The sequence below is a fragment of the Myotis lucifugus genome, unplaced genomic scaffold (assembly GCF_000147115.1).
Source record: "Myotis lucifugus unplaced genomic scaffold, Myoluc2.0 scaffold_36, whole genome shotgun sequence".
Classification (NCBI taxonomy): domain Eukaryota; kingdom Metazoa; phylum Chordata; class Mammalia; order Chiroptera; family Vespertilionidae; genus Myotis; species Myotis lucifugus.
Window position 1 is genome coordinate 2,545,238 of NW_005871084.1, and position 16,963 is coordinate 2,562,200.

The window sequence follows — 16,963 nt, forward strand, 5'->3', positions numbered from 1 at the left end:
CCGGCCCCGCGGGCGTAGTTTCCCCACGCCTGTCCTAGGCAAATACCAGAAAATTTACATAGTTGACCCCCCCCCCCCCCCCCCCAGAATCTACTTTTTTAATAGAGAAGACTCAGCCACCTCAAATAATCAGACCCTGATATAAAACACAGGAAAGTATCTTGACAAGACACCAAATCTGTGAAATCTTTATTTTTCAGGCAGATTAACCAGAAAGTAACAATCATGTTACTTTAGGACAAAATTACTTTTTTATTTTATTTTACAAAAGAATGTATCTCCATTCTTCATACCTTCTTTTACTGAAAACATACATCATACTTTTCATGTATATTTAGTCATTTTCCTTCATCCTTATTATTTCTGGTTTAGGAAAAAAACCTCTTTTTTGTTTGTTTTTTGTTTTTTTGGGCACTGTGTTGGTTATCTTGTGGGTATTCACATTCCAAAAACATGATAAGGTTTATAACTTCAAGGAACAGAGAAAGCATATACATTTTCTGCTAGGTATTTTTGGGTCATTGCTATTTAAAATTTCCTTTGGATTGGGGGTCAGAGACATGGGGCCTTCCTTTGGTTTCCTCATCCGCCACCACAATATCCTCCTTTTCATCTTCATTGCTTTCCCAGAGACTCTGCCTCTTAGTGCCCTAGTCAGGCTTTTCTCATAAACGCCCCAGATCTTAATTCGAGGCACCTGTGCCTCCCTAGCTTTGCCAAGTGACATGCTAAGGTCTTGACATTTTCCTGTTCTCCCACCCTGCCAGCCTCCAATCGAGCAGAGTAGTGGACAGCCTCACATCCTTCTCTAACCTCAGCTCTTCTTCCAACTTTTAAAATTACTTGTAGTCTTTGCTTTCCAGTAAAAACTAGGAAGCAGGCAATTGAACTGCCTATTATATATTAGCATCCTGTCGAAGATTAATAAACTTACAAACTCACTTCAAAAGATTTAGCAGTAATTTTTCCTCTTAGTAAATGTTTAATGTGGTATGGCCAAATATCTCCCCCTCTCTGTACAGAGATCTTTAAAATGTTTTAGCCATGTCTCAGGAACAAAACTCAGTAGTTGAGTCCAAATTGTGTTTCTGGCAGATGGACTAAGTTAAGGTTACCTGTTCAAATGCCTCAAGTCTCATGCTGTAAGGATCCTTTTTACAGCTATCTTTTGGAGTCCGTTTTTTCTTTAAGAAGCTTCTGCCTACCAGAGTCTCCGAGAGGTTTGAGATCCTCTCTTTTCGAGGGTATCCCTTAAGGTGGGCTTATCTAAAACAGAGTTTCCCCAGAATGGTCATTACAATCTCAGATTATCCAAAAGTTCACTCATTTTTCCAGAAAAGCACAAGATCCTGGTGCAAATTCCCAGTGGAACCAAGCTTGCCTTTGGGTTCCCCAAAATGGCCTAACTTCGAGGGGCCCTGTTTTCCAACAGCTGTTCCCAAACACTGGGGATCATGTGTTTTCCCTTCTTGAACAGGATGGTGATGTAACAAGAAACTGCAACAAACAAACAGATACCAGAAAGCAAAACAGAAACAGAAAGCAAGGGTGCACGATAAGGTGGAGAGCTCAGAGCAAGGAGAGACTTACCTGAGAACTGGTGGGTGAGATCACAGTGAGCTCCACGGGCTCCAGGAGGCACCTGGTTTGCTCACCCACCTGGGGGCCGCAGGGGTTTGTCTTCTTTGGGTCCTATGAAATGTCAAAGGTTCAGAAATAGCCAAAGTAAAAATCACTGGATCACTGAAGTAGTACTTGGTTAAAATTTACCTCGCACACATCAAAAAGACAGTTTGCAAACTGGGAGCACGCAAACCAAAACATGGCATGAGGCTCAGGACTGTATCGTTACAAAACAGCTTACAGCCATCGATAATTAATTAATGGCTGAATTGGTTTTATCTGCTCAGGGAACCTTCATTTGTTTTTAATTTGCATAAGCAGAAAACAGGGTGTGCCCGTGCACTTTGAATTCTGCCAGAAAGCTTTGACTTGTATGAACTTTTAGGCCTTAGGTTTGGGGAATGCCAAGTGTTTGTTTTGGGTGTTCTATTGGGACGAACTTGCCTCTTCCCCACGGGAACTCCTTGGTGCAACCTCATGCTAGTGATTGGCTCTTTTTATTTCTATGGTGTTCATCTGCAGGGGGATTCCATAGTCAGTGGGTGTGTTTCTGAAAACGTGGGAAAATTATTTTTGAACACTGACGCACCTTTTCAGAGGTGGTTTGCTGATAAAAGTTATCCTGTGGTTTTCCTCATCTAAAACTCACTCCCCTTGGTGTTAGTGTGAATATAAATTTCACATCATGATAATTTTGTTTAAAACAAGGAACATTGGTAAGTTCAAAAACCAGCTTCGGGGCCCTGGGTGGGTAGCTCAGTTGGCTAGAGCGTTGTCCCCATATGCCAAAGTTGTGGGTTCAATCCCCAGTCGGGGCACATACAAGAAGCAACCAGTGAGAGCATATATAAGTGGAACAACAAATCTATGTTTCTCTCTCTCTCCTCTCCCCCTTCCTCTCTCGCTCTAAAAAACCAGTCAGTCAATAAAAATTTAAAAATAAAAAAACAAAGCAAAATAAATAACACAGCTCCGGGCTATGACTTGCTGTAATGGGTTTTTCCTTCATCATGAAAACATACACTGGACCTGTCCTGAAGGCCCAGATGCATTGTCAGAAGGTGACTTCTTTTTAGTTTTGCAAAATCTTCAATAATGTGGTAAGTTGACATGGGAAGAATTGTAGGTGGCAGTTAGAAGTTGGGGATTTTTCTCGTACAGATTTCACATTAGCCATTATTGTCTTCAGATTATTAAGGCCAGTGCTTCATAAGATTGCAGATCAAACCATGGCATCTCAAGAAGAGAACCACTTAGAATTCTTCCTTAAATTACAAAAAAAGAAAAAAAAATGAAAAAGGAAGCAAATGCATGATGACTGATTTGTTCCCAGAACTTAAGACACCTCTGTGGCATTTTATTCTGATGGGAAGGAAATGAGACCATTGTAACTTACTGTCAGAAATAATATTTTGGTGTCAGCCCTGCGCTAAGCGCTGTTGAGCAAGCTGCTGGCTCCTGGGCCAGCCCGCAGTTTGCAGTCTGCAGACAGGCTGTTGCTCACAGGGCCCATTCCAAGTGGGAGAAGCATTCCATCCCCACAGTAAGTATGCAGTCAATCCAAAGCAAACACGATTCGTTGAACTCGTGCAGCCTGAGGCCAAGTGCTCTCTTTTCATTGGTGAAGGGCATCAGAAGCAAAAAGTCAGACAGCCCTCTGGTTCCTCCCCAGCTGTTCCTAGCACAATCGCAGGAATCCTTAGTTCTTCATCTGGAACATGTGATGTGTTGTCTAAAGTTTAAAAGTTAGTGAACTTCTGAATAGACATGCCCTGAAATCAGACCTGGGGACAGTAACAGGAAGAGATGAGTAGTCTCGGACCCTCACCTGGGGTAGTTGCCTGCTGGAAGCATTTCGAGGTATTAAAAAACAACAGTAGCCGAGAGTAGCTTTCCCCCCCTAGTCTTTCCAGAAAATGGCCATAGAATAATGACCATTTATCGTGCACACACAAAAAGACAGTTTGCAAAATGGGAGCAAACTGGCAAATGGTAGGATGCAGAGCCAGGGGGAGGGGGGGAGTGCGTTGGTGTGTGAGGTAGGAGCCCAGCTGAGGGGTTGTGAGAACTAAAGGAGAACTTTCTCAAGGCCAGAGTGGTGTGGGAACGATGGGATTGCCAGCAGCAAAGGACAGTCCTGGGGGGTGGACGGGGTCACTCCATCCTGCAGGTATGGGAAGGACTGAAGGACAGCAGACACACTGTGGCTACTAGTCCCTCTAGGTCTCATGTTACCTGATGGGCTTAGACTCCTGGGGTGATAAGGCCCTTCTGAGCCTTGTCCCACCTCTGTTCTGTGTCCTGTCATTTCCTAAACACCCTCCACATCTGGGTTTGAGACCTGGCTCTGCCACTTTTTAGTGGTGCAACCTGTCTTTGCCTCAGTTTCCTCATCTGTAAAATAGGAATAGTAACAGTATCTATCTTAGAAGGATATTGAGCTGCATAAGTGTTAGCTGTTGCTATATCATCATCATCATCATCATCATCATCACTATCTCCTCATAACTTTTAGGCCTAAATCCACACACTTCCCTGAATCATTTCTGGAGGCCCCCCCCCCCAAAAAAAAGGAAATTAATATCCTTTATTCTAGATGCCCTGTCTTAGTTGGTTCTGGCTGCTATAACAAATATACCATATAGACTGGGTAGCTTAGAAACAGGAATTTATCACATTTGCGGAGGCTGGGAGTCCAAGGCCAAGGTGCAGACAGATTCAGTGTCTGGTGAGGACCTTCTTTCTGGTTCATAGACCACCATCTTCTCACTATGTCCTCATGTGGTGCAAGGGAGCTCTCTGGGGTCACTTTGATAAGTCACTAATGTCATTTATGAGGAGTCCAGCTTCATGATCTCATCACCTCCTACAGGCCCCATCTCCGGACCCATTGGGAAGTAGGATTTAACATGAATTTTAGAGGGGCACCCATTCAGTCTGTGACATCCCTGTGGAGGCTCAAAGGATCAGAAGATGATGATTCACAGTCCTTGCCATGGAAAACTTATCAAGTTACAGCCCCAAGCCTCAGTTTCCCCGCATGTAAAAGAGGAGTGGTGACACCTCTCCACCTTACAGGGTTTTGTTAGTAAATGCCAAACATCTAAGCAGATGTTCTCAACAACCTATCGGTCAATTACTTGTCCTGATGTGCTCTTTCCAGCTTGTTTTATAGTTGTGGTGCCGATCTTATTCCAGTCCCCTTGGGACAGATGACATGATGAGTCAGGTGAACTTATTTACAGATACTGAAATTGGGACTGTTTTTGAATAGCTGGGCCCTATTTTAATGGTATTTTGACTTCATTATACTCCAGTAGTTTGTAAGAAGGCTTCCTCAAGGCCAGTGCCTGTGTTGTCCTTTTCATCTTATTTCCCTGGTAGCTCCTAGCACAGTGCATCACTTCTAATAGGCACTGGGCAAATGTTTTTGAATGTATTGGTTATTACTAGGTAATAAATATTAAACTATTTTTTATGGAAAAATATGCATGCTTGGTTTCTCATGTATATAATGGACATTTGTTGGATGTCTGCTTTGACCCAGCACAGTTCTTCTTGTGGTGTTGTCCTCTGTTAACAGAGTGGAAATGGATGGTTCAGGTGCCTGTGTGCCCATTCGGGACAAGCATACGTTCAAGGAGATTTTCATTTTCACATTAAACAAGGCCACCACATTGCACAACGCCAGGGCGCCATCCACATCTCGATCAGGAGGCCTGCTTAATTGGTTACTTGAAAGGGTTGGGGAATCCGACCTGGGCATTTGAAGTAGAGGTGTGAGGTGTGAGGTGGCCCTTTAGAGGTGTGAGACTTAGGAATGGTTTGAGGGGCCGCCTTAGCACCCACATAAAAGGGTTGCCCCCAGCGAGAAAGGTAATATTCCATTTCTGTCGCTTGATAGGCTTCCTGCTCTAGAAAATAATCAGAGACAGTTTATTGTAAATGTGCAAGCCCAATAAAATGAGAATGATTGACAGAACCAGGAAGGAAGGAATAAAAAATGGATTTCAGGCAGTCTCCTGGCAGCAAGGACAAAGAGAGCAGCTTACTGGGGTGATAAATTCTCAGCCAGCTGAAGGAAGGACTATACCCCCCCCCCAACCCCCAAGGCTGCTGTGGGTTTCTGGGAGTAGATCCTGGAGTGTTTTAGTAGCCTGGGTGGGGCATCTGGCTGGGCTAGGATGGAGAGGAGCACATCCTTGGCTAGCAGTGCCATTAAGGCCCCTCAAGCATCCTGGTGGATTCTGGAATTTTTCTTGGAAAGCTGAGGATTGCGATGCTAGACGGTGCTTCCTGAAGCCCGTTCTCCTGGAGCCAGAGCAATGACTCAGTGTAATGAAAATGACCCAGCACCTGCTTGTGGGAGAACTGGTGGTGAAGGGACTTTCCCAGGGTGATAATGCTGCTCTAGTGAGCAGATCCGAGGGGGACAGTTCCTGCTCTTTCCACTGCAGCCCATTATCTTAAACTCAGGTTTTATGGGTGGGATTGGCCCTTCCAACAATAAGGACATTTTCCAGTAAGTACTCTGCTTCTGAGTCCCTGCCCAGGCTCAAATATTCCCATCTCTCTACTGGGGGTGAGATTTCGATTCTTAGAAATGAGACTCTACCTGATGATGGGAAAGGCCTAAAATAAAAACTTTTTTTGTTTTGTTGTTGTTGTTTTGGCTGCTTTTCTCATGAAAACCGGAGGGAAATACCTTCCTCCTCCACGTTGCTGATACAAGATTTTATAGAAATGGATGTTGAAGTATGAAGCTCTTTTTGGTTGCACAAAAGGAACAGTTTGATTTTAGATCTAGGAAGTTTAGCCATAGGTTCACAGAATGCCAGCAGGGAATGCATAGCTTAATTCTTGGAGGTGAATTTCAGTTTTTGATGTGACAGAGCTGACCAGGGGAAGGGAAACCATTAAGGAGAAAGACTTGGGTAAGCGGGATTGAACATTTCTGGTTGTGAAAGGAGCTTGTTGAGTGGCCCAGCTGTGTTTCTCTCCGGGCCATGTCCTCCTTTGGGGCTGTGAATGGCTGAGCTTAGAACAAGGCTTTTGCAATCTGCGCCTTCTGAATACGGTTTCTGTTCTGTTGGTTTAATTTGCATTTGGTGTCTGGAGTGCCTGGTCATGGAAAGAGCCAATGCTTTGTTTTGGGTGATGAGGGCTGGGGTTTCAAATCAGTGTTTCTCGGTTTACCCAGTGTCAAGTGTCATTTGAATAACAAGTGACTGTGTTGCTCATCTCACTGAGGTCCTGAGAGCTTCCCTTCGCACATTAGGTTTCTGCATGGCCCCCAAATCCGCAGATTATAGAATGATACGAAGGAGGGAACTGTTCACAAACGGAGATTCTGCCCCTCGGTTGCATGCATTTTAATTCTAGGACAGATGCCTTTCTAAAATTCAGTGCCTAGTTCTGCCCTTGTCAATTACTTTACAGTAGTCAATGGTAAACCTGGAGAAAGGAGGAGTGTGGAAGACTTGTGCTTTGTTTAATTATATCATGTTGGGTGCTTCTTGGAAGGTGGGTGAATTATTCATGATGCAATAAATGGGCGTATTATTTTAATTAGTCTGGAAGCAAATCGTTAAGGGCCCATTTATTAAGCTGCTAATGTTGACCTGGCTTCTGGAAGTTTTGGAACTAGTCACAGCCTATGCGAAGTGCATAACTTAACTTCAAGCTTAATTTTATTCTCCGCTTTCTCTCTCTTTTTTCTTTCAAGCTTCCAATAATTCACTTTGAAATAAGGTTGGGTAAAAGCCCCTTTCTCTTCTCTTCTTCCCCCTCTTACTGCCACCACCTTACTTACACTCCATTCCCAGGGTGTGAGCTGAGGGATTGACACCAAGGGCCTTGAGCGTTTGGAGATCGCTGGCTCATGTGTCTGCAGAGGCAAAGGTCTGAGGATGTTTGGATTAAAGAAAAAAAATCCAGCTACGGTCACAGCTCACCTACCTGAACCTTTCCATTTTGTAACCCACATATTGAAGACACGATCCGAACCAGAAAGTAAACAAAATTGGACCTTGAAAGTACATATAGTATGACAGAAATTCTGTGCAGTCTATATTATGCACTTTTCTTTTAGAAAGTTCTCACTCAGGGTCCTCTCTTAGGACCAATTTGACATCATTTTGTCAAATTCCTTCTAAAAATATGTCATGTAAAATAGAATTTGTCACATGCAACTATAATATTGAAAGTTTGATCTCATGGCCTTGGCTGTTCCAGGCTGCACCGCCTTTGTGCGCATAATTAGAGCAGCTCTCGATCTGGCGTCTAGGGTCACGGCGAATGAGACAGCTGAAGGTGCTCTTGGTGAGGGTGGGCTGTGCTGGCTTGGTGATGCCCAGTGGTTCTGCGTCCAGAATGAGCTGAATTTAATTTATTTCTGCATGTAGCTCTGGTGGCACCACTTGTTGCAATGATGCTTATCCTCTATTTACTCTGTATAATAATGTATGTAATAGATGTATTATATGTAGATGTGTATATGCATATGTGTTTATATTACTTTGTGTCCACATATATAGGGAGCCCTCACTTTGCATAGTTCTGATAATGAAGGAATTTCAGTTACCAGGGCCAATCCTTGTCCTTCTCAGATGGGACTTTGGGCAATCTGCTTAACTTCTTGTTCCTTCTGTTTCCTCATATGTAAGTGGCTTATGAAGGACCCACCTCATAGGGTAATGGGGGTTAAGTAATTTAATGTAAAGTGATGAGAGCACTGGTAGATGGTAAGTTTTTTTTTAAAGCAGTTATTATTATAGGAATAAAGTACATTAAAACCTAGTTGCATTTAATTTTCAAAACAATCATGCAAAGTGGGTGGTATCATGTCTATTTTGCATGGAGAATCTCAACCACTCACCAGGTCTCAATGCTACAGAGGGGCTGAGGCAGGATCGGAACTTGTCCCCCAAATCCTTTACTCTGCTTTTTGACTCATACGTCAGGACAGTGGTTAGGGAATGTTTTAGTTTGCTAGGGCCACCATAACCAAGTACCACAGACTATGGTACTATGGTGGCTTACAAATAGACTTTTATTTTCTCAAAGTTCTGAGGCTGCAAATCCAAGGTCAAGGTGTCATCCAGGTGGATTTCTTCTGAGGCCCATCCTCTTGGTCTGTCGATGGCCATCTTTGCTCTGTGTCTTCACCTGGTCTTTCCTCTGTGCATCTCTGTCCAAATTTCCTCTTACAGGGACACCAGCCCTGCTGGATTAGGACCCACTCTAATGACTTCATTTCAATTAATCACCTATTTAAAGAGCCTGTTTCCAAATACAGTCACATTCTGAGGTGCTGGGGGTCAGGACTTCACCATAGCAATTTCTGGGAGACACATTTCAGCACATAACAGGACAATAAGAATCAGAGTGAAGGCAGAATCAGGAAGCAGTGGAACTGATGGAGGCAGACTGCTGGTCTAGGTGATTTTCAATTTCAGATGTGATTTTCAAAGGAGTCGGTCATGGGAAAAAGAAAAGGACTGTTGTGTGGTGAGAATAGCATCCCAGAACACCACAGTCTGGGATTAGCAGATTTATTTGGGTAGAGTTTAGGTGAATTAGAAGAGCTCTTGAGTTACTGGGTGATAAGTGTTAGTCTTCGAAATCCATATTTTGTTTTGATAGGCATTGGAGTAATTTATTGAGCAAATATTTATGGAGCCCCTAACATACTGTGCTCCGATCATGGTACAGTTCTGGTCAGGGAGAGAGAATTTGGGTCTCGTGTATGATCCTTGAAAGTAACTTCTGATTCCAGAATTGGTTTAGGCTGTGGTAGAGAAACAGATTATGTAAATCTCATAAAATTAGATTTCTCAAGTGTCCTTAAATTTTGTTATTAATCAATGTTATTATGTTAATCAGCAAATTGTGGAGAAGTAGACATCAAATTTAGAGGTAATACTATCTGGGTTTAAATCCTGGCTCTGTTACTTATCAGCCTTGTCAGATTTATCATATGACATAAATTAGCAGGGCTTTGATGTCCTCAGCCCTGGAAAGGGGATAATTACACATCTCATTGGGTTGGTGGAGAGTGCGCATCGGTAATGCATGTGAAGGGTGGGCACTCATGACACCCCAGAAGGTGGAATGTTGAAGGATGATATAGTTAGGTAAGTTAGGGGCCTTTTAAAAAGATTTTTCTAAATAAAGGAAAAGAAATAGCAAAGAATTTTGGATTATTCTTTTATTGAACAACAATGAAAGAGGGCCAGAACCAGCCCGTGGTAGATTGCTAGAGATGGAAGACAAGACCCCTGCCCTCATCCGGCTCTCAGGCCGCGCGGGGAAGACCAGGAAGGTGTGATAAGTGCTGGCAACCAGGTTTGCTCACGTTGCCAGGAGAGGGGCTTTTTGCAGGAAGAGTTTCACAGGGGAGCAAACACTGGCATTAAAATCGGAATCCCTGGGAGTGATTCATCACACAGAGAAGAGTGGAAACGTTATTTCAGACAGTGGTAACGGCAGGTGCAGAAGTCTAGCGGTATGGGAGAGGGTGCAGGTCATAGGTGGAAAATAGTTGGGGAATCAGTATGACGTGGGGGGATGTCAAGTGGAGAACTAGACATGAAAGGGGAGCCACTGAGAGATTTTAAGTTGGGAAGTGACATGATGATATTTACAGTTTAGGAAGCCTAGACCGACAGTGGCATGGAGGGATTTGGAGAGAGGCAGAGTGGAGACAGGGGAGAATTTTAGAAAGATTTTGGGATGATCCAGTTGAGATCTAGGCCCTGAATGTGGGCTGCAGGAGCCTGGAGAAGAGGACTGATTGCAGAATTGTTGATAATGGTTTGTCTCAGGATGGATGTGGCTGGGGTGGGGATGACTCTGAGCTTCTAGCTTGAGTGTCAGTGGATAACGGAACCATTCATACAGAGGCTGGGGGTAGGGGGAGAGGCAAGCAGATGCTGTGAGCTTAGATTGGTTGAGGTGGAGATGCCTGGGGACAGTACATGTCTCTTTGAAAGGACAGTGAATGCAAGTGTCTTTCTCTAGAGCAGTGTTTCTCAACCTTCCTAATGCCGCAACCCTTTAATACAGTTCCTCATGTTGTGGTGACCCCCGATTTCATTGTTGCAAATTGAACATAATTAAAGCATAGTGATTAATCACAAAAACAATATGTAATTATATATGTGTTTTCCGATGGTCTTAGGTGACCCCTGTGAAAGGGTCGTTCGACCACCAAAGGGGTCTCGACCCACAGGTTGAGAACTGCTGCTCTAGAGGCTTGGTCCTGAGGATCATAAAGCTAGAGATTGGGTTCTAGGATGGTTGTTAAGATTGTTCACAAACGTTTGGACCTTTCTTCTTTAGGTCAGTTATGTTGTAGCACGTGTCAGTACTTCATTTGTTTTTGATATTCCATTGTATGGAATGCATGTATTCCATATGGTTTCTAAAGTAAGACCACACGATTTCTAAAGATGGAAGCAGTTGTTCAAGTTATTCTGTGAACATGATTCATTTATCTTTATACCCAAGAGTGGAATTGCTGGGTCATATGCTAACTCCACATCTAACTGAAGAACTGTAGCCGCACCATTTCCCACTCCCACCAGCAATGTGTGAGGGTTCCGACTTCTCCATGTCCTCGCCTTATTGTTGTCTGTCTTTGATTATAGCCATGCTAGTGGGTGACACATGTTGCTTCATGTCATTTAACATGGAACTTAGATATCATAGTTCTGCTTTCCTTCCTTTGCACATGAGCTTTGTTTCACATGCATCTCCTGCTTTCATTACTTGGTATAGACTTACCAGTGTGTGGTTGCTCCCAAGGAATGGTCTATGTCAGTGGTTCTCAACCTTCTGGCCCTTTAAATACAGTTCCTCATGTTGTGACCCAACCATAAAATTATTTTCGTTGCTACTTCATAACTGTAATGTTGCTACTGTTATGAATCGTAATGTAAATATCTGATATGCAGGATGGTCTTAGGCGACCCCTGTGAAAGGGTCGTTCGACCGCCAAAGGGGTCGCAACCCACAGCTTGAGAACCGCTGGTCTATGTCAATATGTACATTTTGTAGGGAAATGCTTACCTTCCATTACCAGATCCACATTCTCAGTTTAAAATGTGATACTTTGTTCAGCATTAGCTTCTTCAGCTTAACCAACTGGCAAATCCAATGGCTTTTATTTGAAAAACTTTGGAGCTTAAACTGAAATGAGAATTAATCATGTTTTAGCACAAAAATCACATCCTGTCACTTCACTTAATTGAGGAACTTGGGTGGCGGTTCCTGTTTGTCTTTATTCTTCGGCCTACTTCACTTGGTGGTGGTTAAAGTCAAATGTGTTTTCAGTGTATAGGTTTGAATATTCATGTTGTAAAGCCACACGGTTTCTAAACATGGACGTGAGTTCTAAAGATGGGCACCCTCTGGAGTTTATGTAGTCGGTCAACATGCCTTTGGGAGTGAACAGTCTGTGATTGGTGCTGGGCAGGGTCCCTGCCTTTATGGATTATCCTGTCTTGTAGGGGGACAGACCTTAAAGGAACAAAGGCATATGGGGTTACAGGTTGTAACAGTGCTGTGAAAGTTACAGGTTCCTTCCTGGAGAAGGACAGGGGTACCCAGGTTTTACTTCCTTTTTGTGGGGGGATGTGTCAGGAAACCTCTGTGAGAAAGTGCCACTTGAGCTGAGACCCGAAGGAAGGGGAAGGGCTTGCTGGAGAGATGGAGGGACACCGTGGCAGCAGGAGGGGCTTTTGAGGGAAGGAAGCTCTGGCAGGTTAAAGGAACTGAAACAAAGTCAGTGTGGTTGGAGTGTGGGGACTCTGAGAGGCCAGGAGGCCCAGGGTAGAGGCTAGACTGGGCAGGGCCTTGTGAATGTGCTAGCAGTTTGAATGTTATTCGAGATAAAGTGAGAGAGATTGTATGGATGAGGTGATGGATGTTAACGAGATGTATTGTTTTCTGGTGATTATTTCACAGTATATACATGTATCAAATCATTATGTGTGCACCCGACACTAATATACATCAATTACATCTCAGTAAAAAATCCAAATTAATCATAGAAAAGGATGCTGTGAAATATCATTGAAGGGTTTTAAGCGAGGGAGTGGCATCATGCAATAAAAAAAGGGTGACTTTGGTTGCTGTTTGTGAAATGCATTGCAGTGGGAAGGGGGGTGGGTAGTGGTGACAAGAATGGATACAGGAAGACATGTTTTAAACCCTGACTGGGAGGAACCCAGCTGTAGGGATCTGTGCTGAGATTGGAATCTGGGACTCTAGTGCCCTTGCTTTATTCTTCCTTCTCCATGAAGATAGTCACACTCTCATGCCAATAGCAGGCCCCCTGCTTGCTTGCCTTGCAGGGAAAGGTTCTCTGGTAGCTGCTGCTGTTGTAAAACCACTGACACAGATAAGGCACAAACCATCCTGGAGCTTTTCAGGCCCTGCCTTCTTTTAAATAAATTAATTCATTGATTTTAGAGAGAGAGAAGAGAGAGAGAGGAGAGAGAGAGAGAGAGAGAAAGAAACATCAAGATAAGAGAGCATCATTGATTGGCTGCCTCCTGCACACCCCCTGCTAGGGATCAAGCCCGCAGTCTGGGCATGTGTCCTGACCAGGAATCGAATCATGACCTTGGTTCATAGGTTGACACTCAACCATTGAGCTACACCAGCTGGACCATTGGTTGATTCTTGTTTGTGTCCTGACCGGGACCAAACTCGAAACCATGGCTAATCTGGACGACACTCTCATCAACTGAGCTACCCAGCCAGGGCAGGTCCTGCTTTCTCTTCAAGTATTTGAGTGACCCTTCCATAATTAGAATTCAGCAGCTAAATCAGAAAATGTGTTTTCACAGGTTTCTAACGCTTGAGCAAATTTGTTGTTTATTTTCGTGGGGTGCTGAAGTGTGACTTCTAGTGACAGTTTTGCTCTTGGGCAGTATTTTTAGGGTAAAGGTGTTTTTTTTTCTTTGTTTGTTTGTTTTTTTTCCCCGTCGGAATCAGGAGATTATTTCGAAAGTCTTTGTCTTTTTCTTTCCCGCTTTTGAAAATCCAGTATGTTTGTTTGTGTAGCACTTAACATAATCAGAAGTCATTCTGGCACTCGGAGGAAGGAGCCACAGACATTCTGTAACAACAAAGATAGGTTTCCTATGGCTGTTGTGGAAAACCACCTTGAACTTAGTGGCTTAAAACAACACACATTTATTATCATACATTTCTGCAGGTTAAAAGTCCCATGAGGTTCTCACTGGGCTAAAATCAAGGTGTTATTGGCAGGTCTATGTTAAATCTGGAGGCTCTAGGAGCAGGGACCTGGGCCTTTCCAGCTTCTGGGGGTAACCTACATCCCTTGGCTCATGGTTTCCTCCATTTCCAAAGCCAACATAGTGGCATATCTGTGCTGTTCCTTCATGGTTCTACCTCCTCTCACTCTCTGCCTCCCTTCTCCACGTTTAAAGGCCCTTGTGATTACGTTGGGCTCATCTGAATAAGGCAAGATAATCTCCATGGTTTAAGGCCAATTGGTAAGCAAGGGAGTGGCATCATTCCATTAAAAAAGGGATGACTTTGGTTGCAGTTTGTGAAATGGATTGCAGTTGGGGGGAGGGGTAGGTAGTGGTGGCAAGACTGGATACTGTGACTGGGAGGAAACCAGCTGGAGGGATCTGGGGCTCCCATGCCCTTGCTTTATTCTTCATTCTCCATGAGGATAGTCATACTCTCATGCCAACAGCAGGTCCCCTGATTGCTTCCATTTAACTTAAGATAGTTCCAGGTTCCAGGGGTTAAGACTCGGACAGCTTGGGGGCCATTATTCTGCTTACCACAGTGGTAGACTTAATCTTCACTGTCTGACATTAGGAAATAGGCTCATGGACTCTTTCCTAGTGTTATTGACCTTAGGTGTTTTTTTTTTCTTTTTCCTGTTCTGGACACACAGTAGGTGCTTTAAAATCATGAGTGGAATTACCTTCTGGGAGTGTGTATTAGCCCCCACTGGAACTTATTTGTAGTTGAAATGATAGAAGTTTTTTTTTTTTAAAATATATTTTATTGATTTTTTCACAGAGAGGAAGGGAGAGAGATAGAGAGTTAGAAACATCGATGAGAGAGAAACATCGACCAGCTGCCTCCTGCACATCTCCTACTGGGGATGTGCCCGCAACCCAGGTACATGCCCTTGACCGGAATCGAACCTGGGACCTTTCAGTCCGCAGGCCGACGCTCTATCCACTAAGCAGTCTTCGGGAGATGGAATTAATGACCTGCTTAGGTTCAGGTTTTTCATGAAGACTAGTTTGTTTAGCAAATACAGGGCGTTCCCCCAAAATGTATGCACACTTTAACAGCTGATAGCTCAATTCTGAAAATGAAATGTATTTTAATAAACACTGCCTTTATAATTATTCAAAGTGTGTGTGCACATTTTTGGGGACACCCTATAGAAAGGCTTACCTTGTGTGTTTTTTTCTCATTAATGCAGGACATTAAAATACTACAGGGGTAGTATTTTATATATGTGCTCATTTAAATTAGCATCTGGAACCATGAGAGGCACAGCCAGTTCCTTATCCAAATTCAAACCACTAAAGGCTTGTCATAACTATAAAAGTTCTTGAGAAATAATCAGATTCTGATCTTCAGTGTTTGGGTCTGGGAGGGAGAAAGAAATTAGAATTTCAAGATCTTTGAAAGAACGATGGGCACTTTCATTGTTGATTCTGTTTAATAGCTCCCTAAATGGAGAGACTGTGTGTCCTGGACGTGGTGCACTGCACTGCAGTGGGGACACGAGACAAACGTTGACAAGTGGGAGCCATATTCATGACTATTACTAATACAAAGTGAGAAAGTGAGTGAGTTTTGTTTTAACTTCACCTTATGTGCAATCTTGATCTTATAGACCTTGGAATAGGATTCCCTTTCCTCTGCTTTTAGGTTAGAAGGGCTAATGCAGTGTGTCTATTTGGCAGGCCCCCATAACACTCGTGTTTGTTACCCTCAGATGTGGGTTGGAGATTGGGGTTGCTGCAAGTGGAATGTGTTCATATCTAGTGAGTTTCAGGTAACTTGATGGTACCCAGTACTGCCATATTTTTGCCAAATCTGTGTCCCTCTCCGTGGTCCCTGTGCCTGTGCGAGGACCAGGCACCCTCCACAGAGTGCCCCCTTGGATGGCGGGTGACTTAGGCTGGCATCTGACTGAACATCCCCTGATTGTAGCACACTCACAATTGCATTTCTCAGTTGCAGTCTTTTTGTCCCATGAGCATATTCTGTGGGTCCCCAAATCAGCCATTAAATCATTGCATGTTACAGAAATGGAAAATCAGATTAGTATGAACATACTGTTGTTGTTTGTTTTTTTTTAAGCTCAGAGGTAGAGAGAGCAATGAACTTTCCACCGGCTTTCTCAAAATATGGCTGTGGTTTAGCTGCGGTTGTTCAAGGTGCAGATTTCTGAGCCCCTCCCCAGGCCTGCTTCATCACATTTTCCGGGTCCAGGTCTCAGGAATTTGCATTTGAAAATTTGGAGGCACCTCCTGGCCTCTAAACTCTTCTGTCTCTATCATATAGCACAGTGCGGGGCTCAAGGGGGTCCATTGGAAATAACAAGAGTATGCAGGGGAAGACCAAAGCATTGTCTTTATTAGTCCAAAGCTTGACCCAGGAGAATGTAGTTATATGGCCAGTCCCATGGACTTGGTGATGTGGAGTGAGGCAGACTTGACATCCTTCATACCCACCCTGGTCAGTGCCAGCACGGGCCCTGGCTGCCTCCCCACGTAGAGGGTCCATCTTTTGACAGATCTCTATATGGCAGGTGGGATGGAACTAGAGGAGGGGGCTTGGCTTAGCACAGCCAGTTCCTTATCCAAACTCAAACCACGGCTGGCGTTTCTTGCCTTGGGTGGAGTGAGTGAGGAGTACGCTACAACAAGCAGGAGGAGTATGCTAGCCGAGTGCCCTTCATCTAGAAAAATGGTTCTCAACCTTGGCTGCACATTAGAATCACCTGGAAATCTTTTTAAAATCCTGATTTCTGGGCCTCATCCTCCGGAAATTCTGTTTCTTTGTTATGGGGTGGGGCCACAACATTAGTAACAAAGAAACAGAATTTCCGGAGATGAGGCGTAATAAATCAGGATCCTAAAATACTATTCAGAAGTGTTAAATGTTCATGATAGGATGAAACTAATGACTAGGGTATGGCAGGCGGGTAGTATTCTCATACTGTACTTGTCTATACCCAGACAATTTCAACCGGGCCAGCAACACTAACATGGACGAATTGGGTACTTCATTGTTATCTTAGCAGGAAATAGGATACAGCTAA

General features: G+C 43.7%; 1 protein-coding gene across 2 annotated transcripts in view; it reads left to right on the forward strand.

Annotated features, from left to right (window-relative positions):
* Positions 1 to 16,963, forward strand: part of NEDD4L (neural precursor cell expressed, developmentally down-regulated 4-like, E3 ubiquitin protein ligase) — a 293,622-nt gene that overhangs the window by 39,676 nt on the left and 236,983 nt on the right. The window lies entirely within an intron of this gene.